The sequence below is a fragment of the Macaca mulatta genome, chromosome 11, assembly GCF_049350105.2.
Source record: "Macaca mulatta isolate MMU2019108-1 chromosome 11, T2T-MMU8v2.0, whole genome shotgun sequence".
NCBI classification, from domain to species: Eukaryota; Metazoa; Chordata; class Mammalia; order Primates; family Cercopithecidae; genus Macaca; species Macaca mulatta.
Genome location: NC_133416.1, coordinates 135,289,180 through 135,314,691, shown reverse-complemented (window position 1 = coordinate 135,314,691; position 25,512 = coordinate 135,289,180). Strand labels below are relative to the sequence as shown.

General features: G+C 38.6%; 2 long non-coding RNA genes across 2 annotated transcripts in view; one reads left to right on the top strand and one right to left on the bottom strand.

Annotated features, from left to right (window-relative positions):
- Positions 1–8,986, bottom strand: part of LOC106992502 (uncharacterized) — a 34,781-nt gene extending 25,795 nt beyond the window's left edge. The window contains exon 1 of the long non-coding RNA XR_013400735.1: positions 8,707–8,986. This is a non-coding gene — a long non-coding RNA (uncharacterized LOC106992502). The remainder of the gene's footprint in view (positions 1–8,706) is intronic.
- LOC144332718 (uncharacterized) overlaps positions 1–25,512 on the top strand; it is an 86,578-nt gene that overhangs the window by 45,721 nt on the left and 15,345 nt on the right. The window lies entirely within an intron of this gene.

Below are 25,512 nucleotides of genomic sequence, written 5' to 3'. Positions count from 1 at the left end.
TATGTGTGCATTAAATTTCTCACGTGATAATTTGTATTTGTGTTATTGTTTTATGTGGTCATTATTCATTCTGCATATTCATCCTTTTTGATGATTTAATTCCGTCTTGGCTTTTTGTTATTGTTGTTTTGGGGTGGGGGGTGTGTGTGTGTGTGTGTATGTGTACGTGTGCGTGTGTGTGTGCTTTGGCCAAGATTTGGGATTATTTCATTCTTCCTGAATAACAACCCTTGATATTTTCTTTAATGTGGGTCTTCTGGTAACAAAGACAGTTTCTCTTTGTCTGAAAAGTCTATTTCACTATCATTCTTAAAGGATATTTTTGCTGAGATACTTTCAATGATTTTGGTTGAGAAGTCACCTGTCAGTCTACACATTTTTTCCCTCTAATTGGAAAGATAACAATGAATTTTAAAGAGCTAGACTTTAGTTCTGGAGGGACATGGCTGAGAATCCTGGCTCTGCTATAACTAGTGACTGCCTCAAGCTTTTACATCTGTGAAATGGGTATAACAGTATCTCCCTTGCTGTGATTTTGTAAAGATTGGAGATAAATTATAACTATTTTTTAGACATCTGGCCTAATGGGCACTTAAAATAATAACAATATTATTATAAATGTTAATTACTTTTTTATAAATCCTTTTTGTTCAGAAAAACAAACTTCTGTATAGCCTCTGCACATAACAGCAAATGGACCAAATTTGATACTGTAAAAATGATCAGATAGGATATTTTACAAATTATTCTTACTACCAAATTCTTTTCATTCAAGTCTTGCTAATCCCTTCTTCAATCTTTATCTCTACCATGAAAGCTGTGCTCCTACTAATACATAAAGGGCAGAGTGTGGGCACCAGAGCACATGCAGGTTCACGTGAGCGTAGGAAGGTCACCAAGAAGGGGAAGTCCACACACAACCTGATTTGGTTGCAAGACAAATTTTCTGTCAGAAACTCATTAATAGGCTGAGTGCGGTGGCTCACACCTGTAATCCCAGCACTTTGGGAGGCTGAGGCGGGTGGATCATCTGAGGTAAGGAGTTCGAAACCAGCCTGGCCAACATGGTGAAACCCCATCTCTACTAAAAATACAAATATTAGCTGGGCATGGTGGCAGGTGCCTTTAGTCCCAGCTACTTGGGAGGCTGAGGCAGGAGAATTGCTTGAACCCGTGAGGCAGAGGTAGCAGTGAGCTGAGATCACGCCATTGCATTCCAGCCTGGGCAACAAGAGCGAAACTCTGTCTCAAAAACAAAAACAAAAAATAGGAAACTCATTAATGCTGGCTCAGAAGTTCTGACACCATTACCCTTGTTTTTATAGGTTCTTACAGTAGAGATAAGTTTGCAAAGGCCAGTGTTCGCATATTTTTCTAACAATTAATTCCTTTCCTCATATCAGATGTGATCTCAATCGTTTCATAATGCCACACATTTTATTAGCTTTGTCTCTCATACAGCGGTTACTTATTTGTTTTTTAGAAAGGCTGAACAAAACTGAAGTTTAATTCCTTCCCACATGCCCTGCAAGAGAGTCACCATTCTTACTGAAGCTGAGAAAGAAGTTCAAGAATGAGGAGGAAAAGTATCTCTGATCTTCTCCAAAGACGATAATTTATCTATGGCTGTCTCTTCTCTTGTCTTTACCTTTATTAAACACACACGCACAGCACATGCACACATGCACACACACATACACACACACTGTTTCTTTCGATCGATCATTCAAATGGTTTTGCCGTTTCCTTGGTTTCTTTGAAGATTCCATGTTGGTTTTACTGGTTCTTTCAATGGCTCCTGTGATTTCCTTTGAACTAATTTCTCTATTTCTAATTGCTTTCTTTACTCTACTCACTGTTACTCTTTTGTTCTATTTTCTAAAATTCTCACTTCCAGAACACATATATGGTGATGTGTCTTCTACACATCATTTCCGCGCCTGTGCCAGGATCTCTAGACCTTGTTTTCATTGTGGTTCAACTCTAAATGTTTCTCATTTGTATTAGAGTTTCTTGTTTTACATAAATCCCAAATCTCTGAAGATTTGGTTTGCTTTTAATATTTTTCTGGTTTAAAAATGTGTTTTCAGCACTTTGGGAGGTTTGAGGCAGGGGGGTCACTTGAGCCCAGGAGTTCGAGACCAGTTTGGGCAATATACCAAAACCCCATCTCTACAAAAAATACAGAATTAGCCAGGTGTGATGACATGGCCCTGCAATCCCAGCCACTTGGGAGGCTGAGGTGGGAGGATCACCTGAGCCCAGGAGGTGGAGGCTGCAATGAGCCAATGTTGTGCCACTGCACTCCAGCCTGGGTGACAGAGTGAGACCCTGTCTCAAAAACAAAAAACAACAAAAAACGTCTTCATAGAGGGGAACAACACACTCTGGCCTACTAAAGGGTGAAGGATGGGAGGAGGGAGGGAGTCGGGAAAAACAGCTAATGGCTGCTAGGCTTAATACCTGTGTGATTATAAAATAGTCTATGCAACAAACCCCCATGATACAAGTTTACTTATATAATAAACCTGCACATGCACCCCTGAACTTAAAATACAAATTAGATAAATAAATAAATAAAAAGAATCTATACGGATGAAATCAACTGCTCAAAAAAGTGTTTTGTTTTATATTAATTGTTTAAAGATTTTTTATATCATTAGAAATGATATTTTGTGTTTAGAGGAAATGCATATTCTTTCATTTAAATAAGTCCTTTAGTTAAAATTTGCTCATCTATTGCTTTTCCTCCTCATTTATATCTGTTTGGCACATCAGCTTCCAAGTAAGGTATGATAAACCTTCTTACTCCTAAAATTATTTGTTAAATTCACCTTATATTTCTGACAGTACATACAGCAACTTACATTTAAATTGTGTTCTTAGTTACTTCCAATTTTAGATTTCTCACAAACTCGTAGGTTGTTTCTTATGTCATTATTTAGTATTCTATTTGTATCCAGAACATTTTTGCCTAGAATACTATTTCTCTGACATTTAATGAAACCTTACCAGGTTTTCCCTGGTTGGCATTTATTGTACATACTTTTTCCATTAGTTCTCTTGTATTCTGTCTATATCATTGTATTTTTTTCTTCAACTTTTATTTTAAGTTCTGGGGTACATGTGCAGGATGTGCAGGTTTGTTACATGGGTAAACGTGTGTCGTGGTGGTTTGCTGCCCAGATCATTCCATCACCGAGGTATTACGCCCAGCATCCGCTCACTATTCTTCCTGATGCTCTCCCTCCCGCTACTCTCCCCCTCCAACAAGACCCGGTATGTGTTGTTATTCTTCATGTGTCTATGTGTTCTCATCTTTTCAGCTCCCACTTTTAAGTGAGAACACGCGGTGTTTGGTTTTCTGTTTCTGCGTTAGTTTGCTGAGGATAATGGCTTCCAATTCCATCCATGTCCCTGAAAAGGACATATATAATTTTATCTTTAAGTGACTTCTGTAGTGTGCTTGATTTTTTTTAAATCTAAATATTAGGGCACTGTAACGTAATTTCAAATTATATGTACTTAACCGCCATAAACAAAATATCCAATGCCAAATTGTTAGAATTATATATTATTATTACTTGGAATTTTAGCATCATTTGATTTTTAATATGTTTAAATTTAATCATCATTAAATTTATCATAATTTTTATTATTTTCACACACACACACACACACACACACACACACACATATATATATATGACATAGTCTCGCTCTGTCGCCCAGGCTGGAGTGCAGTGGTGAGATCTCGGTTCACTGCAACCTCAGCATCTTGGATTGAAGCAATTCTCCTGCCTCATCCTCCCAAGTAGCTGGCACATGCCACCATGCCTGGCTAATTTTTTGTATTTTTATTGAGACAGGGTTTCACCATGCTGGCCAGGCTGGTCTTGAACTCCTGACCTCGTGATCTGCCTGCCTCGGCCTCCCAAAGTGCTGGGATTAAGGCGTGAGCCACTGCGCCTGGCCACTATTTTGTATTTTTAAAGTTTCCTTGAATTTACTCACCAAGTGCTATCTAGGCACGGGCTTAGAAAACTTCTGCTTGGGGTTTTGATGTAAATTCTTGAATCTGAAGGTGCATTTCACAAAAATGAACTTTAGATGATGCTTAGATTCAGCTCTTCAAATGCTGCTCCTCTTCATTCTTCTCCCGTCGTATGGAACACCTGCCTATTTTATCCTTCATGTCTCTTATCTTCTGTAGAATATTTTTCAGGGCTTTGTCTCTCTGTGTTCTGGGCAAGTTCCTCAAATCTATGTTCCAGTTTGTTAGTTCTGTTTTCTCCTAAGTCCTTGCTCTTTGAAGAGGAAAAACACATCTCTATGTCTATCTATGTATACCCCGTACCTGTATCCACCTGCACCTACTCCTGCATCTAAATGTGTATAGTCACATAGAAGCACATATATGTGTATACAGTCATTCCCCCTTATCTGCAGAAGATACAGTGCAGGACCCTCGGTGTGTGTGTGAAACTGCAGATAGTGTAAACCTTACATAGGTTATGTTTTTTCCTAATATATAACTATGATAAAGTTTAATTTATAAATTAGGAAGTTGTTTATGGTGGTTTTTGTCTGTGATTCCAGTGCTTTGGGAGGCAGAGGCAAGAAGATTGCTTAAGGCCAGGAGTTCAAGACCAGCCTGGGCAACATAGTAGGACCCTATCTCTGCAAAAAATTAAAATCATAAAAGTATAAATTAAGCACAATAACAGACTAACAATAATAATTAATAGTAAAGTAGAACAATTATAACAATATACTGTAACACAAGTTTTATGAATGTGGTTTCTCTCTATCTCAAAATACCTTACTATTTTTGAACTTTGGTAATTAAAACCAGTGTAAGTTAAACCCCAAATAAGGGTGCACTACTGTGTACACATAGGAATAATTAAACAAGTTTAAAATAACATCATTACTAGCAATAATTGCAGTGGTTAACACACAGCTCGGGACTCACACTGTCTGAGCCCTTCGATAAATGTAATAGTGGCATTATTATTATCTAAAATTTTCTAGGGCCAATTATGTGTCTTGCACACATTATGCAAGACACTCCTTGATTTCCTTGCAAAACAATTCTGAGGGCAATGCCACTGTAGCACTTATTTCAGAAGGGAGAAAACTGAAGTGCAAAGGATCTGTAATTCAGCCCAGCTCACCCAGGCAGCAAAAGACAGGGCTGAAATGTGCACTGGGCACGGGCAGAATGCACAGCCTGCCATGCCAGAGTCCTGCACCCAGTAGATCATCAGGGAAGCTGGCTTGACTAATGAAACAATGAATGAATCATTGCTAGTCACATCTGCCATTTCCTGGGAACCTGCAGTCAAGAACTTGCAGGACTTCAGGGGAGCCGTGATACACTCACAATACTGATAGGCAGGTTGGATCGTTCTGTCTTATGAAGATAAAAAAATGGAGGCCTTGGAGGGGTGGAAAGACCTTGGCCACAGCCAGGTATCAGTAGAAGCAGATTTTGGAGCCCAGATTTTCCTGAAGGAGGTAGAAGAGAGAAATCATTTCTGTGATTGTCACCCTTCTTGGCCACACCCCAACTGAGTTGCTTCTGGAAAATATAGGAAGAGCAAGGTCTATGGAAATATAACTCTGGGGAGGGGGCGCAGGCTGTGTCCACAGCAGCGACATCATGAGAGGGATGCACCAACAGCAACAGCACAGATCACAGGGGTTTGTGGAGGAGACAATCACCTGTGAGCAGACCTCAATGGAATGTGCTCAAAACAGGCTTAGAGTGTTAAGCCATTTTTACGTTACTAAAAAGGAATGTCTGAGACTGGCTAATTTATAACGAAAAGATGTTTATTTGCCTCACAGTTTTGCAGGCTGTACACAAAGCATAGTGCCTGTATTTGCTTCTGGTGAGGGCCTCAGGAAGCTTACAATTATGGTGGAAGGCTAAGGGGAGCCAGTGCATCACATGGGGAGGCTGGGAGCAAGAGAGAGAAGGAGCGAGACAGTGAGAGAGTGAGAGGAGACCAGGCTTTTTTCAACAATCAGCTCTTCTGTGAACTCACTCATCTCCAAAGGAATGGTGCCAAGCCATTCATGAGGGATCTGCCGCCATGATTCAAACACCTCCCTCCAGACCCCACCTCCAACATTGGGGATCACATTTCAACATGAGACTTGGGGGGAAAAGTGTTCAAACTATAATTACCCAGGATGGCATAGGCTATGCCTTCCTTGCCAGGGTTCAGGTGTCAAAGAGGAAACAGGGAAAACACAGGCAGTGGTGTCCAATGGCTGGGTCTACAATGTGTTTGTGCAGGGGGAAAGGACAGGGGTGGGCAGGAGGGGCAAGATGTAGGGAAAGAGATGCAGAAAAGCCCTTTCTCCCATCAGAACCTCTCTGGGAAAAAAATAATGCATTGATCCTGAGATTCCCATTTCTGTGCTTTGTGTGTGTGTGTGTGTGTGTGTGTGTCTGTGTGTGTGTGTGTGTGTGTGTGTGGTCTTCTCATATCGCCTTTGATTTCTCTTTGCAGAGGAAAACTGAAGTCTAATGGTGCAAACACACTGGGCTTTGCAGAGTTTTAAAGAATAATGATGTTGATGAATCTCTTGTTAGTCCACCATTATCTTCGTTCAGATTTCAAGTCATGAGGCGCTTATCCCAGGGGCCCAACCCAAACAAAAGAAAAGCTTCACAATTAAAGTCTTATTAAGAGAAATCAAAACAGGCCAATGAGTTTTTTTTTCTTTAGACCCTTGAAAGTGAAAGACCGACAATGCACTCTGAAACCGTGATCTCTCTGCTTGCATAATTTTCAAAAGCATAGTCACCCCATCTGCAATGATACTTAATCTGCAAACCGTTAAGTATGTATCTCATTTTGTTCCATAATAAGAAACCAAAGACATACTTAACGTTGCTTGGAAATAAGGATAAGTACTTCAGGAGCCCTAAGTGGACAGAGATAAATAGAGTTGATATTTCTCACACTTCTTGCCAAAGAAGAATAAAGAATGCATAGCATATCAAAGACAACCATTGATATAGCAGTTCTTCAAGGGCTAAAAAGCATTACTTTAATCCATATATAATGAGTCTTTTCTCTGTGTCAAGTGCTGTTTTAAGGTCTGAGATACAGAGGGGGCATAGTCTCGGTCCCCTTTAAGACTAGTGTCACACAGCAGACATGCACCCTCTGCACAATGGGGGCCTAGTGGATGAGTCTCTGTTTGATGGAACAGAGTATTTCTTTCTCATTGAATTGATGCCTGTATTAGCTCCTTTTGCTGCTGCAACAAATTACCACTAGCATAGTCTTACAACAGCACTCATGTATTATCCTCCAGTTCAGAAATCTAAAATGGGTCTTACTGGGTTTGCAGGTGAAGTGTCATTACAGATGGGGTGACTATGCTTTTGAAAATTACACAAGCAGAGAGAGCACCGTTTCAGAGTGTATTGTCAGTCTGTTCAATTTCAAGGGTCTAAAGAAAAATCCTCAATGGCCTATTCTGATTTCTCTTAATAAGACTTTATCTACAAAGCTTTTCTTTTGTCTAGGTTGGGCCCCTGGGACATGTGCCTCATGATTTGAAATCTGAACAAAGATAATTTTGGACTAGCAAGAGAATCATCACCATCATTATCCCTTGAAGGTATCTTCAAGGTTCAATTTCTTCTGAGGCTCTCAGGTATAATCCATCTCGTGACCATTTTCCTTTTCCGGAAGCTTCCAGTGTTCCTTTGCTCATGGCCACATCAGTCCTATCTCTGCTGCCTTCATCACAGCTCCTTTTACTCTGACCCTCCTGCCTCCTTCTAATAGGACATGTGTGATTCCCATGGGTCCGCCAGAATAGTCCAGGACAAGCTCCCAGTCTCTCCATTAGCTTAACCCTTATCTCAGTCACATCTTCACAGTCTCTTTTGCCATGTAAAGTAGCCTATTCATAGGTTCCAAAGATTAGAAAGCCTTTGAAATGTTTGGAGAACAATTATTCTGCCTATGTATTTGGGACATCTTTGAGGGAATCAATTATTCTGCCTATCACAGTGATCAATATTTAAATACCAGAACATTTACCATTTATACTTTTGGTTAAAATATGGGCTTCAGTTAATAATAATAACTACACCATACTAATAATATACCATACTAACATATAGTAATTATTGCTAATACTAATACCAATGTATAATACTATACATATGTATAATATATATTATTAATATATATTGTTATACATACTAATGTATAATAATTATTAGTAGCACTAATAGCAATGAATAATGTATATCACACATACTATGCATATGTATAACACTATACTAATGTATAATACTATACTAATATATAATAATTAATAATAATACACTATCCTAATGTAAGATGTCAATGATAGGGGCACTGGGTATCCCCATTGGATTTACAGGAACTTTGTACTATCTTTGCAGTAATTCCGTAAAGCCAAAAATAAAAGTATTAAAAATGACATTTCCTGCTGCCTTGAAAATGTGGGAAATCAATTAACAGTGGGGTATGCCAGCATGGAAACAGTTGACTGTATGAGTCTTTATTGGGACACACCCCTTTCCGTTAATTGAAGTCCCTCAAATGAACTGCTTCATTCATTGATGCCATTTCTCTGGTGGCTTATGGAATTTGAGATTGTGATTCTTGAATAAAGTAATTGAACAGACAATTATGTAATTACCTCTGTGCTCTGCACCATGGAGAAAGAGGTCCGTAAGTTCCCAGTGTGTCCTTGAAGGGGAATCTTGCCTCTTCTCAGGCTCAGGTCGGTCCCTCAGAGTCCCTCCAAGTCAAATGGAGAATCAATGACTGATGTGCAGGCAGGTGAAACTTCTTCTTCTCACTGTACTTTACAGATTATAGTAATTTCAAGCTCTATTAAATGAGGATGCATCTTTGCTGGTTGATGTCCCTATTTTTCTGGTTAAGTGCATTTGTTTCCAGGAGCTGATGTGCTAAGTGAATTTTTGCCTAAGATCTAGACAAGTCATCCCAGTTATTGTGTGGGAGGGAAGGGGAAAAGGAGGTGGGTTGTTAAAAGCTGGTGAAAAATATGCCTGTGGCTAAGAATAATGTAAATCTTGGTATTATAACTTTAAGCCAGGTGCTGAGCCATTACAGTATTCAATTATTTTGATGCTTCAAGGCAAATGTTTCCAGGTCTGAAATTCTAGTCTACTTGACATTCAACAAATGATGTTGTGCTTTCATGGAAAGATGCCCATTTATGAAGGGAAGAATTCATGTCATTCAGCCTGTTCCTGACTGCCATCGGCACCTCCATTAATACACCTGTTACTAATATAAGGTAGTCACATTTAATGTTTTATAAAGGAGAAAGGGTCTACAGCCTTCTGGGGACATATTGCGAGGTCAGGGAAGGCCATATCAGGAGAAAATTAGCCTTTCTTCCCATTCTGTTTTGAACTAGGAATCTTGGAACTGTAACCAAATTCTGTCATTTTGCTTACATTTATTCTTGCACATAGTTACTTCTTAGCTAAGTTAACCTTGTCTCTTAACCTTCCTTGATGAAAATTAAGAAGCTAGGACAGAGGGTCTGATGATTGGAAAGCCATATGTAATTTTCTAGGTTACATATGAAGTATCTGCCTTACAATAATAACTATCATTTGCTAAACACCTTTCACGGGCAAGATACTGTACCACATACTTTTCATATAGTATGCCAATGACTTCTCATCAAAATCCTTTGATGATATTAACCCTCATTTATCTTGTGAAGCAGTCAGCAAACCACAGTCCTGAGGTCAAGTCTGACCCACAGCTTGTTTTTGTAAATGAAGATTCATTGTAACACAACTGTGCTCATTAATTTCTGTAGGTTGTATGGCTATTTTCCCACGAAAAGAAAAGACTTCTGTAATTCAGTGGCTGCAGTTCTGTCCTGGTAGCCAGAAATGTTGCAAATATTTCAAAGTCTGACCTTTTACAGAAAAGAGCTTACCAGCTCCGATCTAGTACCATGTCTTAAGAAATACATGAAGACCAATTCATTTAATCCTCCCTCACAACTTGGCAAGCACATATTACTATTTTCCCAGTCTTGCAGATAAGAAAATGAAAGATACAGGAGTTAACTTGCACAAAGTCAAAGAGCTTACAAATAGTAGAGACAGCAATCAAATCCAGCCCTCTACTCCATAGCTGGTTATCTTTATACCACAGAATGTGACAATCACCTGCACTCAACAGCACAATCTCTTTTACTACTACCAAACTTCTTTATCAAATGTATGCATTTATTCTTTCCAAAAGAGATCTAATGTGTGTGCAAAACCATCAGTCCATAGGAATTCAATATATTTGGACCTGTATCAGCCTACAGACACATGCTTTGTAACATGAGGACATTATAAACTTAAAACTTCTGTTTCTGTCATTTTTATTCCTCTGAATAGTTTCTTTCCTAATTTGTTTCCCACACTTACTCATTTAATAAACTTTGAAATCAACTCACTAATACTCATGCTTAATGAGAATAGCACAGGCTCCCCCAGGCTTCACAGAGTTACATTAGTCAGTTTCCTTTTAAAGACGTATTTCCAATAATTTTATTCTAGAGGGTAGTAGGATGTGTTTCCAATAGAAGAAAGCTTCTGGCTATCTGGAAGTGTCACAAGTGAGCTATGTGTTGTGGTACTTAAAAGCAGGGTTGGGGCTTGGCTGCTGGGGTTTGAATTCATGCTTCATTACTTAATGACCCCGTGATTTAAGAAAGTTAGTTAATTTCTCTGAGCCTCATTTTCTTTGTCTGAAACGAGCACCGTCAAATGCTAGATAATAATGCCTGATACATATTAAGAACCATGTATGAGCCCGTTAATATGTGTGGGAGATAGAACTGTGCTTAAACATATTATTGCATCCCTTGACTCCATAAACTACAAGGATTATCAGTCTCTTCAGGGCACCTGAACATCGTAATTATGAACATGTTTCTTAATTTGTAGATAAACATAAGACCTGCTTATGTTTGTAAGCGTGTGGTGTGTGTGGTGGTGAAATTTGTAGATAAACATAAGACCTGCTGCAGTCTGTAGAGCTATTTGCTCCTACATTTAATGACCCAAACGGAGATGTTCTTGGAGGTCCCACGTCTGCTGTGTTTGTGTTATTTTCCAGAGTTTCCTCATTGCCCATTGTCATTTCATGAATACTTTGCTCTGTTTCATTTTGTAACTTGCTATTTCTGATCTGCTGTGGGTTTGTAAACCAGAAAACCAAATTCAGAAGATTCATGTGCAGAACAAGTTGTTAGTTTTTCATGGATGAGCTTTCGAGTTTGCATGAGGTATTTTCATTTCGAATTTTCCTCCATTGTACTGGATAGTTGGGGGACCACAGGTTTCCTGGCTGGTAAAGACATTTAGCACCCCCCAAAACCTGGGCAGCCAAAAGAGAACACTGACTCATTTGACCCTGAATCTCCAGGTGATGGAGAACATTCTTCACGCTTGCATGTTTTCACGGTAGCGCACTCAGGCTCCCCCAGAGTGTATAGGCCCGACACTGTCCAGGAAAACCCACGACTGCCAACCTTCATCCTAGCCAGGGAAATTGTGCTGGATTCTTTGTGAACCAGCACATTTCATTTACGACACCCAGTGATTAATCTCACCACCTCACTATGAGTACCATCATTGCCAAATTACAGCATACTTGGAGTCCTAATTATATTCATTGATTCAATTTTAGTGTGACTGAGTTATTGACATGGATGTGAATTAACTTATTTGTCTGCAGCCAAAGGCCAGTAATAGAATTTAGAGAGAAATTATGTCTAGATAACACTCAGCATGGGTAAGAGTGCCTGATTTTGGAGACTTAACACAACAAGGAGAGGTTTCCCGGGGCTTGCCAGTCGGCAGAGGTTCTCTGGCATATTATCCTTAGCTATCATCAGCCCCTTGGATGCACTAAAAATCAGGGTAGTAGAAAACTGCAGAGGAAGTAAGAAACAAAGCATTTGAATATTTTTGCATGGGTAGAACTACTTAGAATTCTAGGAAAGGAATCTATTTTATATCAACAAAATCAAATACTTGCTTTATTCTTCAGGCCAAGGTTCCATATATTAAACATGACAAAATACAACTGGTTCAAACATCATACTAAGTGAAATACACCAATCACAAAAGACAAATATTGTATAATTCTTCTTATATGGGGTACATATAATGGTCAAATCCATAGAGACAAAAAGGAGAATGGTGCTTGCTGGGGGAAGGGGAGATAGGAATAGCATTTGGTTTTGCAAGATGAAAATAGTTCTGGAGATCAATTACACAACAGTGTGAATGCACTGTACACTTAGCAATGATTAAGAGAGTAAATTTTTGGCCAAGCATGGTGGCTCACTTCTGTAATTCCAGCACTTTCGGAGGCTGAGGCGGGCGGATCACGAGGTCAGGAGATCAGGACCATCCGGGCTAACATGGTGAAACCCCGTCTCTAATAAAAATATAAAAAATTAGCCAGGCATGGTGGCAGGTGTCTGTAGTCCCAGCTACTTAGTAGGCTGAGGCAGGAGAATGGTGTGAACCCAGGAGGTGGAGCATGCAGTGAGCCGAGATCGCACCACTGCACTCCAGCCTGGGTGACAAAGCGAGACTCCGTCTCAAAAAAAAAAAAAAGTAAATTTTTATGTTATGTATATTTTACCACAATTTAAGAAATCCCAGAAAGTTTAGTGACTTAAAAGACGAAACCAACCAACCAAATATGAAAACACTAACTGATTCAGAAAAAAATCTGAAGTCATTAGATGCTTTTAGCAGGGATTATTTCATGTAGAGAATTAAAGGTTGATTCAACCAGGGAAGGACTGAGCAGGCAGTCAGAAAGGCTGATGGAAATCTTGCAAATTATGTTCGCACCCAAGTGGCTGATGCCCAGGAGGAAGTCAGGAAACTGTGGCACCACCTCATGCTCACCATCCAGCAATGCCCACATGCACTTCTGCACCTGCCACTGGAGACAAATGCCTTCCCTGCTTTTTACCTTTTAAACCTCACGCACCTGACGTTCACTTGCAGACACAAATTAGAACTCTACTAGCAAGGCAGCCTAGATCATCTTTAGATAGAGTTTTAGAAGCACAATCTCCACTGGAATTTTTTTTTTTTTTTTTTTTTTTTTAAGAGACGGAGTTTTGCCTTTTGCCCAGGCTGGCATGCAATAGCTTGGTCTCAGTTCACTGCAACTTCTGCCTCCAGGTTCGAGGGATACTCCTGCCTCAGTTTCCCTAGTAGCTGGGATTACATGCGCTCACCACCATGCCTGATTAGTTTTTATATTTTTAGTAGAGAAGGGGTTTCACCATGTTGGCCAGGCTGGTCTCGAACTCCTGGCCTCAGGTGATCCGCCCGCCTCAGCCTCCCAAAATGTTGGGATTACAAGAGTAAGCCACCGCATCCGGCCTTCCACTGGAATATTAAAAAGTCAAAATTAAGAAACAAACCCACGTTTTTTGAAATTACCACCATATTTGGAGAAAATATAGCAGGTGAGGTAAGAGAAGAAGGAAAATGAGATGGAGACACGCACTACACCATGGACATTAAGCTCTGACCATGTTCCATAAAGAACATCAAACTGGTAATGCAAAGATGATTTTTAGGAACTAGAGTAGACTATGAAAAAATAAGAATTTATTTTAATGAGTGTTGAAGATCATACAATTAGCACAGAAAACTGTGATTTCAGAGATGTTATTGATGATGGTTGCTAAATTTGGTAGTACTGAGTTCATGTATCTTTCACAGACAACAACGTATTTTATTCCAGGGCCCAGGAAGGAAACAAATAAGCTTCCTCTCCCACCAACAAAAGAAATATAAAAGAAGATTTCCAAAGTTTGGGGAACCACAACACTGGTGACTCACAGGTATTTGCATATACTTTTCTATTACATCTTGTTTGTTAACAGAAAAAGTGGCAAATAAATTGTGGACAAGTATTTTTTAACAGCTTTACTGAATTATGATTAACATACAATAAGCTGTGCACATTGAAAGTGTGCAATTTCATAAGTTTTGCTATACGTATGCACCTGTGAAAAACTCCCTTCAATCAAGACAATGAGCCCATCCATCTTCTCAAAAAGAATTTTCTTTTGAGATGCAGTTTTTCTCTTGTTGCCCAGGCTGGGGTGCAATGGTGCAATTTTGGCTCACTGCAACCTCTGCTTCCTGGGTTCAAGCAATTCTCCTGCCTCAGCCTCTCTAGCAGCTGAGATTACAGGCATGCACCACTACATCTGTCTAATTTTTGTATTTTTAGTAGAGACTGGTCAGAAAGATTTTTCACCTTGATTTGTAATCCCTCCCTCACACCCTTCTATACCACCCTCCTCAGACAACCCCTCCTCTGCCTCCTGTGACTATAAATGAAGTTGCATTTTTCTCAAACATCATTTAAGGAAATAATAGAATCTGTACAATTTTTTTGGTCTGGATTTTTCTTTTTTTTTTAGACAGGATCTTGCTGTGCTGCCCAGGCTGGAGTGTAGTGGTGCAATCATAGCTCACTGCAATCTTGAACTCCTGGGCTCAAGTGATCCACCCACCTCAGCCTCCCGAGTAGCTAGGACTGCAGGTATGTGCCACCACAGCTGTCTAATTTTAATTTTTTTTAATTTATTTTTTGTGGAGACAAGGTCTCACTATGCTGCTGAGGCTGGTCTCAAACTCCTAGCCTCAAGCCATCCTCCTGCCTTGACTTCCCAAAGCACTGGGATTACAAGGGTGAACCACCACACCCAGCCTGGATTCTTTTACTCAGCATGGCTATTTTACACTTCAGCTATTTTGTAATATTTAATAATGTTTTGTTTCTTTTTATTATTGATTAGTATTCATTGTATGAAGATACCACTCTCTGTACATCCGTTAACCTGTTAAGGGACACTTGGTTGGCTTCCAATTTGGGGCTATTCACAAATAAGGCTTCAGTGAAAATCCATGTGCCAGCTTCTATGGATATGTCTTTTCATTTATTTTGGGCGAATACCTAGGATGGTTGCATCATATGATAGGCATATGTTTAACTCAAAGAAATTGCCGAAGTACTTGTATTCCAAAGTCGTTGTGGAGTATTTCTTTCACATTCCTGCCATTAGTCTTTTCATTTTTATTTTTGTTTTTATTTTTTTTGAGATGGAGTCTCACTCTATGGCCCAGGGTGAAGTACAGTGGCACGATCTGGGCTCACTGCAACTTCCATCTCCTGGTTTCAAGTGATTCTCCTGCCTCAACTTCCCGAGTAGCTGAGATTGCAGGCGCTCTCCACAATGCCCGGCTAATTTTTATATGTTTAGTAGAGACAGGGTTTCACCATGTTGGCCAGGCTGGTCTCGAACTCCTGACATTAGGTGATCCGCCCGCCTGGGCCTCCCAAAGTGTTGGGATTACAGGCGTGAGCCACCATGTCTGGGCCCATTCGTCTTTTTAACTTTAGCTATTTAAATAGATGTGTAGTAATCTCTCTCTGTGGTTCTAATTTTCATTTTTCTAATGGCTAATGGTGTGGAATACCTATTTGTGTGTCTGCTTTCCATATATCTATGTTGGTGAAGCACCTGTTCAAATCTTCCTCCCATTTTTCACTCATATCATTTTTTTCTTCTTGAATTTTGAGAGTTCTTAATATTCTAGATACAAACTTCTTGTCAAATTTATGATTGCAAATGTTTTCACCCAGTCTGTGGCTTGCATTTTTATTCTCTTTAGTTGTGATTTATACAAAAAGTGTGTTATGATTTTGATTAGTACTAATTTTGTTCTTTTTTTTCAATATTGTTGTGGCTATGCTAGGTCTTTTGCCTTTCCATATAAATTTTGAAATCAGTTTGTCAATGTCTATTTAAAATGTCTTCATGGATTTTGATTGGGACTTCATTGAATCATAAATTGTTTTGGGAAAAACCAACATGTTAACAATATTGAGAGTTCTCACCTATGAACATGATGTATCTCTTTCTTTATAATTTTCCCAGCAAAGTCTTATCGTTTTCAGGGTAGGTCTTTCCCATTTTTATTATTTATCCCTAAGTATTTTACATTTTTTATGCATTATACATGGAATTTCAATTTGGATGTCTGATTGTTCTTTGAAAGTATGTAGTATCTTTGAATTTCAATGTGGATATCTGAGTGTTTTTTGAAAGGATTTTTGTAGTTTGATTTTGCTGAATCTTGTGCTTGGACCCTGCAAGTGTTCTAAGCAGTTCCGGTCGGTTTACGATACAGTTGATTGGATTTCCTACACGGACTTTTTCCACTCTCTATATGGTGTATAAAGAAAGGCAGTTTTCCTAATCCCATTCTAGCTGGGTGCCTTTTATTTCTTTTAATTGCTTTATTGCACTTTTGAGAACTTCCAGTACAGGCCGGGCGCGGTGGCTCACGCCTGTAATCCCAGCACTTTGGGAGGCCGAGGCGGGCGGATCACGAGGTCAGGAGATCGAGACCATCCTGGCTAACACGGTGAAACCCCGTCTCTACTAAAAATACAAAAAATTAGCCGGGTGTGGCGGCGCCTGTAGTCCCAGCTACTCAGGAGGCTGAGGCAGGAGAATGGCGTGAGCCCGGGAGGCGGAGCTTGCAGTGAGCCGAGATGGCGCCACCGCACTACAGCCTGGGCGACAGAGCGAGACTCCGTCTTAAAAAAAAAAAAAAAAAAAAAAAAAAAAAAAGAACTTCCAGTACAATGTTGAACACATGTGATCTAAGCAGGCATTTTTGTCTTGTTCTTGATTTCATGAGGAAAGCACTCAAACTTGACCAGTAAGAACGATGCCAACTGCTGGTTTTCAGTAGATGCCTCTTACAGATTGCAATGATTTTTCTTGATGATTAGTTTGGTTAGAAGTTTATTTATTTATATTTTAATCAGGAATGAATGCTGAATTTTGCCAAATGCTTTTTAACATCTAGTGAGATTATCTTATGGCTTTGCATTTTAAGTTTGTTGATATGAAGTAAAGAATTGATGAATATATAAATTTTAAAACAACTAGACAATCCTAAGATGAACAACACTGGATCTGGAGGTATTATGATTTTTTACACTGTTAGATTCAATTTGCTAAAATTTTGTTTAGAATTGTTATATTTATGTTCATGAAGGATATCGGTCCTTAGGTTTCTTTTCTTGTAAAGTTTTGTCTGGTTTTTGTATCCTGGCCATGTTGGCCTCATAGTTTCTTTTTTCAATGTTTTGAAGTGAATTTATAAAATTAGTGTTGTGTCTTTCTTAACTACTTGGTAGAATTCAACGGTGAAACCATCTGGAACTGGAATTTTCTTTCAAGAACTTTTTAAACGAATAATGCAAATTTCCTTATTAGATATACAGCTGTTTAAGATAGCTCTTCATTCTTCACTTGAGCTTCAGTAGTTTTGTTTTTCAAGATTTTTTCTATATATATTTTCAAATTTACTGCTACATAACTGTTCATAATGTTGTTATTAGCATTTTAGCGTCTTTAGAATGTGTCATGATGCCATCTCTCTGCTCACTGGTATTATGAATTTGTGTGCCTTTTTTTTCTTGATCAGTGTGAAAGGTATTTATCAGTAGTTTTTATATCCTTTAAAAACAAGCTTTCAGATTAATTTCCCTCTTTTTTCCCTGTTTTCCATTTCATCGACATCTTCTCTGAGCTCTTTAAAAAACATATTCTTTCTTCTGCCTACTTTGAGCTTCATCCGTTTTTTCTGGTTGCTTAAGACGGAAGCTGAAGTCACCGAGGGGCTTTTCTTCTTTTCTGATACAGGTATTTAAACATCCCCTCCCAAATTCTGGGTCATTGACATCCTGCAGTCTTTGATATTGTGTTAAGATTTTCATTCATTTCAAAATTCTTCCTAATTTTCCTTTTAATGTCTTCTTTGACCCATAGAAATCTAAAACTGCATATTTAATTTCTGAAAAATTTGAAAATTTTCCTGAAATCTGTTATTGATTACAATTTTAATTCCTGTGTGGTCACAACATGTATTTTGTATTACTGAAATGTAATAAAACATAAAATAAACATAAAATAAAAATACAAGTTTCAGTCAGTAATACTGTATTATTGCACAGGATGTGGTTTAACTTGGTGATTATTCAATGTGCAGTTGAAAAAACTGTATTCTGCTCTTCTTTGGTGGATTATTCTATGAAGGTCAATTAGGTCAGGTTCATTATTAGTATTGTTCAAGTATATTCTCACAGATTTTTCCATTAGACCTATGAATTTTGGGGAGGAATACTGAAATCTCTGATTATAATTGTAGGTTTGTCTGCTTCTAGCAGTTCTATCAGCTTTTGCTTCATATATTTTCAAGTTCTGTTAATAGGAGTGTAAATATTGAAGATTATTATAGCCTTTCAATATATCGACTATTTTATCATTGTGAAATCAACTTTATCTATGACAATATTCTTTGCTCTAAAATTTACTTCATGAGATATTAATGCATCAATTTTACTTTTCCTTTGTTCAGTGTTAGCATGTTTTTTTTCCCATAATTTTAATGTTAACCTATATGTTTCTTTATACTAAAGTGGGCTTCATAGTTGAGCTTTGCTTTTATATTTAAAAAAATCTGCCTTCTTAATTGGAGTATTTATACATTTACATGTAATATAGTTACGGATATGTTTAGAATTAAATCTATCATCTTACTATTTATATTATAGTTTCCTCAAATATTCTTTCTTCCTCTTTTCCTCTTCTCCTGCCTTCTTTTGGATTAATTGAATATTTTATTATTCCATTTTATATTCTATGTTTGCTGATTAAATGTTTGTTTTGTTATTATGATTCATTCTTCAGAGTTTAAATTATACAACTGTAACATCACAGTATAGTTTTTTTCAATAGATTTAAGGGGTATAAGTGCTGTTTTGTTACACAGATATATTGCACAGTGGTGAAGTGTGGGCTTTTAGTGTAGCCATCACTTGAATAGTGTACATGATATCCATTAAGTAATTTCTCATCCCTCATTCCCCTCCCAGCCTCCCTTCCCTTTGGATTCTCTGGTATCCATTTTTCCACTCTGTATGTCCATGCACACATTTTTTAGCTCCCACCTGTAAGTGAAAACATGCTGTATTTGACTCTCCGTTTCTGAGTTATTTCATTTAATGTGATGATCTACAGTTATATCCATGGCGTGGCAAAGGCAATCACAGCATACTTTAGAGTGATTTATACTACTCTGCATAAGTATAAGAAACCAAAATAGTGTACTTCTATTTCTGCTTCTAAACCTTTGGCAATTGTTGCCAAGCTTTTACATAACACTCACATTACATTGTTTTTGTATTTGTTTCAATAGTCAATTATCTTTTAAAGAGTTTTATAATAAGAAATGAGAAAAAAATCTTATGCAGTTATCCATGCAATTATCATTTCTAGAATTGTTTATTTCTTTGTGGACATCGATATCTCCTTATGAAATCATTTTATTTTTGCCTAAAGGAGTTCTATTAATATTCCTTGTAGTGTGGGTCTGTCGCTGATAAATCCTTTTATCCATCTTTTGTGTAAAAAAATCTTTATTTTGCCTTTACTTTTAACATATTTTTCTGGGGATAGACAATTGTCGAATAGATGAACCATTTTTTTTTTTTCAGTTTTTAAAGCATGCTATCCAACTCTCCTCTTGCTTAGCTTGTTTCTGACAAGAAATGGTTCTCATCATTATTTTGTTACTCTGTATCAAACACTTCTTTTCCTGACTGCTCTTAAGATTTTATCCCTGGGTTTGGCGGATTTGATTATGACGTGCTTTTGTGTATTTTTCTTTATGCTTCTTGGGCTTTGGGTTGGGTTTATGGAGCCTGTTGGATCTCTAGTTTTGATAAAACTAGGTGAAAAAAAATTAGTCACTATATCCTCAAATCTTTTTTTTTCTGTCACGCCCTCTTCATCTTCTCCTTTTGGAACCTCAGTTACTCAAATATTAGGTGACTGGGATTGTTTTGCTGCTCACTGATGCTCTTCTTATTTCTCTGTTTTCTCTTTTTTTTTTCTTTGTTTCATTTTGGATAAAGTCATTCTACTGTTACAGTTTTGTGTTCACAGTTCTTATTCTGTGATGCTTAGTCTGTTGTTATGCCTACCCGGGGTATTTTCCATCTCCGACATTGTGGTTTTTATCTCTAGAAGTTTTAATTGGGAGAGATAGGATTTTCTACATGTTAAAACATTTGTATCTATTCATCACATATGTAGATATGTATATTTCAACATATATGCATGTAAGTATATATAAATGCATGTACATATACAGACAGTTTTGGACTTACAATGTTTCAACTTAGGATTTTATTTTTTAACTGAACTCTGGTGCAAAAGCAATATTTATGCAGTAGAAGTCATACTTTGAATACTCACACAACAATACAGTTTTCCACTTTCAGTGTGGTATTCAATAAATTACATGAGATATTGAACACCATATTATAAAATAGGCTTTGTGTGAGATAACCTTGCCCAACAGAAGGCTAAAGTAAGTGTTATGAGTATGTATGAAGTAGACTAAACTAAGCTATGATGTTCCATAGGCTGGGTGTATTAAATGCATTTTTTGCTTATGACTCATGTTGAGTTTATCTGGACACAACTCTGTTGTAAGTTGAGGAGCATTTCTGTCTGTATGTGTGTGAGCGTGTCAGTGTTTATGTGGGGGAGAGAGGAAAAGAAAGGGGATAGCCTTCTTTACGTCTTGGAACATATGAAATGCAGTTATAATAACTTCATTCATGTATTTGTCTAATAATTCTAACGTCTGTGTCAGTTCTCTTTTGTTTGCTTCTGACTGATTGGTTTTCTTCCTTATCATGAGGCATATCTGTGTGCTTATTTCCATGCCTTAACACATTTGGATCAGATGCGAGACACTACAGTTTACCTAGTTGGGTGAGGTTATTTTTGTTTTTTGGCATTACTAGAAATAATCCTGGCTTTTGTTCTGGGATGCCATTATATTTTATGAAAATAGTTTGTCAGTTTTAGAACTTACTTTACAATGTTTTAGTTGCAACTTGAATAGTGGCCATTGTAGGTCTAATGATTCGCCCCTTCTTGAGTGAGATTCATTCCGCACCGTGTGTAATACTTGAAGCATGAGGCTTTCCATTCTTGCTGGTGAGAACAACAACTGCACTTGGCCCTGAATGTGGTTACCACAAATTCTTTCAAGTATTTCTTTCCTCTGGCTTCAGGGGGTTCCTCACATTCCTCTGCTGACCGGAATTCTGTTTCATGTTAACTGAGGCTCCTCTGAAGAATGTGGGGGTTCTTTCTCTCTCTCAGAGAGCGCTGCTCTCTCTTCTTCAGTATGATGTCCTCTTGATTCTGGTCTGCTGGTCTCTCAGAGTCCTCAAATCAAAGAGCTTTCTTTTTCCCTGTACCACAGCAAGAATAATCTCTTGAGGCTGTAAACTAGAAGCATTGTAATATCCATCTAGTTTGTCTTCCATCCCTCAGGGATTAGCGTCCCTTGTTGGCTAACGTTCAATGTCTTACAATCTATTGTTTCAAATATTTTTACTTCTAGGTTTTTTTTGGTCTGTATCAGGTGGATGGGTAAAAGCAGCTCTCATTACTCTATGTTGGTTGGAAGTGGAAGTGTTCCTACTCTTTTTTAAAGTAAGATTTAAGTAAATAATTTTAAATGAAATTACATATACAGTTGATATAAAGAAAAAGGCACAAATCATAGGTGTAGAACTCAGCAATTTTTTTAAGTTAATATGCTTGTATAACTAACATCAAAATTAAGAACTACTATACTACTGGCCCCCCAAAAAGATCCCTTTTCAACCCGGTAAGACACCGCCACACCCAGAATTAGCTGCTATGCTGACTTTCAGTGATTATTTGGATGTGTGTGTTTTTTTTTTCTTTGTATGAAATGCTTGTTCCAAAATTTCCCAGCGTTTCTATTGAATCTCATCTTTTAAAAAAATATATTTATAGTGTTTCTACAGGTTGCCTTTTCCTACCAGTGTTTTTATTCCAACAGTTATATTGAGGTATTATCAACAAACAAAAACTGGTATATTTTATGTGTGCCGCATGATATTTTGATATACATGTGCATTGTGAAATGACCATAGTCAAGCTAATTATTGGTGTTTGTTTGTTAAGTAAGACTCTCCAATTTAATGTAGCTAAATTGATTTTTTCCTTGAAGTTTTTTACTTTCCATGAACTAATTAGAAAATGTTCATCTGACCCAATGTCACAAAGAGATTCTCCTATCCTCCTTTCTAGAAGGATTATCATTTTATCTGTAACTTCTAGAAGTGCAGGCAATTTAGAGTTTTGTGTATAACTTTTAGATAAGTCTTGAGATTCATTTTTTGTCTGTATGAATATTCATTTGATCCAGCACCATACATCCAAAGAATGATTCTTTCCGCCACTGTACTATGGTGTCACTCTTGTCATAAATCAAGACAACCATTAACTGCAATTTTCATCTCCCTGAAACTATGAGACTGCTGAAAGCTATGTTTAGCTTTTCAGCCATTTAATGACGTTTCTCTGCAGGTTCTTTGCTTCTTTCACTGTGAAAATAAGGCATTCTCAAATGCCTTCAGTTGAGAAGACTCTCTGAGTTCATTTCTGTTTTTCCCATTTCTCTTAGACCTTAGCCTTTAAAGTTCGAGTTACCTTGATGACCATGAACTCCAATTTTTATTTCCTTGTCCTTGTGAGGCTGCTGAGAATGCTACCTGGCTTCTGTTTTATGCTAGGATTTCTGCTGAGATTCCCAGTCCCCCACCCCATCACACTGAAGCTGGTAACTGCCTAAATGGATAAAGGTTGTGAAAAACAGCAGCTGACACCAACCGGGCTCCTTTATACCGAGGTCTTTGTCGCTCATGGCCTCCTCCCCTTAGGGCTCTCCAATGTCTTGAAAAAGGTAGCTTAGGCCAGGTGCGGTGGCTCACACCTGTAATCCCAGCACTTTGGGAGGCTGAGGCAGGCGAATCACGAGGTCAGGAGATAGAGACCATTCTGGCCAACATGGTGAAACCCCATCTCTACTAAAAATACAAAAACTAGCTGGGTGTGGTGGTGCATGCCTGTAGTCCCAGCTACTGGAGAGGCTGAGGCAGGAGAATCACCTGAACCCAGGAGGCGGAGGTTGCAGTGAGCTGAGACCACACCACTGTACTCCAGCCTGGCAACAGAGTGAGACTCTGTCAGAAAAAAAAGAGAAAAAAGCTTAAAAATATTTTGTCTGTGTGCTTTTAGTTTCTCCTGTTGGGAGATGTGGTTGGCTGCAATCTTGAAGGCATACCCTGGAGAAATTCACTTTTCATATTTTCCGTTATGTAATCTTTTACTCACTTTTATTTCATATGACATACTGCCACTATTTTTGGCTTAGACACAGTCACGAACCTCTGAATCTCCCCGAATGTAATCATGGAGCAGTGGTCTACACAACTCATGTCAGACAATGCATTTGAAGATTGAAACCAAATTCACATTTATCTGAGTACAGCTATAAAGTGAGTAGCATTAGGATACGCATCATGTCTTCCAGCATTCCCTTGGAGGTGTAGACAGTGAAACCCAATGAGTACATTTGTTAGCTCCCAAAGAAGAGTTCTTATGATTATCTGAAAGAAATCTTTGATTGGCACAGAAAATAAGCTTTAAACAAGGGCTGATTGGAAGGCAGGGAATGGGCAATTCAATAGTGATTAACACAATCAAAATATTTCCTGTGACAAAATTTCTGGGGTCTAGGGAGATGCCATGTCAGTTCTCAAGGGTTTATTTCTGCCAGCTTTCAAATGGCATATGAGCCACGGTATGAATATTGTAGAATTATATATCGTGGTGCCCACATCCCATTAAAGAGTCATCTTTGAGGATCTGTGCACATGACCTCACATGTTAACGGGAGAGCAGCAATGACAGGTCCGCTTCTCTGGATGGTGAGCAGCCCTCCATTAGGATTTGCCTGTGCCTCACATGCCGAGTCATCAGTGTTTGCCAACCACATTACACGCAGGCATCTGTTAAGTTTTCTACAGTGTCATTGTGTTTAAACTATGGGTCTTTTTCTTTTTACATATGTCCCTCGTAGATAGGCGAAAAGAAGTAACAAAAAGATCACTCATAAACCCATTATATTCTTGAATATTTGAAGTATTCCTTACCAACATTTATTTATTATTTTATTTTATTTTTTTTTTTGAGACGGAGTCTCGCTGTGTCTCCTAGGCTGGAGTGCAGTGGCGTGATCTCGGCTCACTGCAAGCTCCGCCTCCCGGGTTCACGCCATTCTCCCGCCTCAGCCTCCCAAGTAGCTGAGACTACAGGCGCCCGCCACCACGCCTGGCTAGTTTTTTGTGTTTTTAGTAGAGACGGGGTTTCACCATGTTAGCCAGGATAGTCTCGATCTCCTGACCTCGTGATCCACCCGCCTCGGCCTCCCAAAGTGCTGGGATTACAGGCTTGAGCCACCGCGCCCGGCCACCAACATTTATTTCTATCCATGAATGATAATGCATTTTTTGCATGCATGTAATATATTTTTCTTTACTTATTCTTCAGTGATATATTCTCATGAAAATAAGCAAACATAAATCATGCTTCCTTACTGGGGTGGAAAGGAACCAGGAAGACTACTCCTTCCTCACCTCCACCTCAGATCTATCTCGTACTGTTTTCCTGTGACTCACGACATGCCAGCTGCACAGAACTGGTTGGTTCCCTGAGTGCACGAGGACATTCTTTTGCTATGCATGGCTGGTTCCTCCTTTTTTTTAAGTCTCAGAGTCAATACCTCCTCTGAGAGACCTTCCCTGATTACCCCTAGAGAAAATAGGCTTTATCTTTTCTACTTCTTATCACAGCTCCCTTTTCTTTATAGAGTTACTATAGTTTGTAATTATTTAGCTTATTGACTTGTTTATTATCCACCTCTCCCACTGGAAAGCAAGTATCAGTTGCTCAGAGGTGAGGTAGACATTTGTTTAAACCATTGTCTCCCAGGGCCAGCTTGGGAATCTGGGAACAGGACACAAAAAATATTTGTTAAGTGAGTGCATTAAATGAACTTGGTTTTAATAACTGTATGATAAACTATTGGATGTGCCGGGAGCAGTGGCTCATGCCTGTAATCCCAGCACTTTGAGAGACTGAGGTGGGTGGATCACTTGAGGTCAGGAGTTCGAGACCAGCCTGGCCAACATGGTGAAATTCCATTTCTACTAAAAATACAAAGTTAACCAGGCATGGTGGTGGGGCCTGTAATCCAGCTACTCAGGAGGCTGAGGCAGGAGAATCGCTTGAACTCAAAAGGCAGAGGTTGCAGTGAGCTGAGATCGTGCCACTGCACTCCTGCCTGGGCAACAAGAGGAAAACTCCACCTCAAAAAAAAAAAGCTCTTATTAAATCTATTGTTGGGCATTATGTTGATGCTATTTTCTATCA